The sequence below is a fragment of the Octopus bimaculoides genome, chromosome 16, assembly GCF_046866305.1.
Source record: "Octopus bimaculoides isolate indiv1 chromosome 16, ASM4686630v1, whole genome shotgun sequence".
Taxonomy (NCBI): domain Eukaryota; kingdom Metazoa; phylum Mollusca; class Cephalopoda; order Octopoda; family Octopodidae; genus Octopus; species Octopus bimaculoides.
Genome location: NC_142943.1, coordinates 22,905,515 through 22,908,582, shown reverse-complemented (window position 1 = coordinate 22,908,582; position 3,068 = coordinate 22,905,515). Strand labels below are relative to the sequence as shown.

Here is a 3,068-nt window from a genome sequence, read left to right as displayed (position 1 = left end):
ATGCAGAGCAATCTTCAGCTGCACAAAGACATAGAATTTAATTAGATTAGAACAGATGGACACATTAGTACAATAACACCTAAAATTTCCTAAAGGGTGGGGAGACAGACAGAGAACATCTTGCTTTGAGATTTTAAGTATTATTATACTAATGTGTCCATCTGTTCTGATCTAATTAAATTCTATGTCTTTGTGCAGCTGAAGATTGCTCTGCAATTTAAACTGATGTAATGATTACATTGATCAATTAAATGGAGTTTCATGAAACGATCGTACTGCATTACCTCTGGATATCCTTGTTGCTTATTTTGATTTTAATCACCTTACTTTGAAATTGTATAGAGAATACCGTACTAAACTCTGGTGCCTAAACTTAAGTACCATATTCACCTGTATCTATCTATCTATCTATCTATCTATCTATCTATCTATATATATATATATATATATATATATATATATATATATATATATATATATATATATATATATATGTATATATATATATATATATATATATATATATATATATATATATATATATATATATATATATATATATATATATGGTGCAATTAAGTTAGACATGGACCAATCTTTGGTCGAAACATATCTAAGTTTTATATAAGTCTATATATATAGATATAGATATAGATATATATAGATATATATATACGGCCGCTTACGGCCATATCACGTGAAACCACCGGTTCGCGTCCGATCACCCAAGTTAAGCAACATCGAGCCTAGTTAGTACTTAGATGGGTGACCGCTTGGGAAACCAAGGAGCTGTAAGCATTAAACAGCGGTGCATCAGCATGGCCGCAGCTCTGAGCTGAAACTACAGAAATATATATATATATATATATATATATATATATATATATATATATATATACATACATACATATATACATATATTGTTTTACATCTACAAGGTTACTTTTATTTGTGAAATGCTGGGATTTTGTTTCAATATGGTATGTGCGAAACTAGTGCTGAGAAGGGAAATAATTGCATTTTCTATTTTTATTGTCGTTACTATTGTTGATATTGTTGTGATTGGTGAAATACAATTAATTTACATGGAATTTTGATAAACTATGTTGTTTCATTGAAATTATGGGGGTATTCAGGGGAAAACTCATTTTAGAGGTTTTAAAGTTTGTTTCGCGCAATGTCCTAGCTTACAAATGCCGTGTGCATGTGAAATTGAAATACATTTCTCAGTGTATCGAATTTTAATCACTCGATGAACATTCAAAATGTGACTATCCTATATTTTTTCTAGCATATTAGATGCTGAAGAAAGTACTGCATCCATGTCAGGGTGTATGGTCTTCATCAAGACAATAGCATAGTACAGGGAGTGCAATAGCTCTGTGGTCATTTGACTAACTGCCTGTAATTCATAGAGTTGCTTGTTCAGAGTTAATCTAAGACAACGAACTTTAAAACCTCTAAAATGATTCCCCCCCCCCCCCCTGAATACTCCATAATTTCAATGAAACAACATGGTGATTGTAACAATTCTACAGCAGGCATACCACATATTGAAAACTTAGGAAGATGGCATAAATATTCACGAGGCTGGAGCATATTGTCATCTCGAAAAAACACTGATCATAAATATAAGCAGAGGGTTGGGTTTAACACGTTCGGACAAATTCCACTCCCAGCAGCTTGCGTGGGCTTCACACTATTGGAACATATTCTGCATAAAAATATGAAAATGTTTTCATGGATACAATCTTATAAATGCCACTCACGAATGCGCGCGCACGCATATGCATAAATCATTTTTACTATTTTATCATTTTTAACATCATCACCAGCAGCATCACTACTATAAACAGTAATTATCTTTATTCCCGCCAATGTCTTTACCAACATTTATTATTCATTTATTACCATCAGTACTTTTACATGTGTGTGGGCGCGCATGTATGTGTGTATGCGCGCGCGTGTTTATGTGTATAAAGGCGAAGGGACTTCATATTATTTGTAATTATCATTTTCGCTTAACAATTAAGATTATAAAATTTCTTTTTATGACAATATTTCTTTGTAACTGCTCACAAACAAGTTTTGAATCAGAAATAGCTTTTTCAGTTCAGATCAAGTCTGTTAGAAAATCAGTGAAGTGTTTTTCTTTCTTCTTTTTTAAGTTTATTTTTTCCAAATGAGTAATAATTCTTAAAATATATTTTTACATGTACTTGTGTCGTGGAGGAGTGGATGAATGGATGGATGGATGGATGGACGGACGGACTGACAGACAGACAGACAGACAGACAGACAGACAGACAGATAGATAGATAGATAGATAGATAGATAGATAGATAGATACCCTTGAATGGAGGGACTGAAAAATTTTGAGATAGCAATTCATCTATCCACGGCCAACAAAGTTCATGCAAAGCAGTTCGTGAAACCAGGCACCACTTATCACTTTGGATCTCTGTTTTACTATTAACGACAGATGAAGAATTTCCCAAAAAGGAGATGAACATGGTGGACAAGGGTAAGGGACTGAGCATGACATTGACATACGACCCTATCAACAGAAATTGGATTACGGAAGGGTCTTAAATTGTAAAATATTTATATTATAGTAATCAGAAAGAATTCCCTTTTATCATGATATCAGTTATCAAAAAAGAAATATCTCCAGAAGTAGCTTAGTCAGACTCATTCATTAATTGTTGATAAAACGGACAGTTCGGAAATTGAATAGCCCTCACGTATTCTGCGCTATGTTTTTGATACCGTTATCTGTGAAGAATTTATTGGCTATCAAGTAGTTTCATATCAAGAACTTCCGCAATACATATTATCGGTGCTGAACTCTATTGGTATTGATGTCCAGTTAATTTCATGATGGCGTTTCGAGCAGCAGCAGGAAAATTTCCGTGAAGCCTTGTTCCATTTACAGTCCCAAGACTTTATTCCATTTTCACTCTATGCCAAGCAACTCAATCTTTGTGGTAGCTGATTACATATAGAATGTAAAGGCAGTACATATATTTTCGCCATCCTACAATAAATTTACCTGTCCATGAGTCTTC

The 3,068-nt window shown here is 33.4% G+C and overlaps 1 pseudogene; it reads left to right on the top strand.

Annotated features, from left to right (window-relative positions):
• The first annotated feature begins 680 nt into the window (after nt 1-680).
• Nucleotides 681-798, top strand: LOC149132302 (5S ribosomal RNA; annotated as a pseudogene).
• Nucleotides 799-3,068: the final 2,270 nt, after the last annotated feature.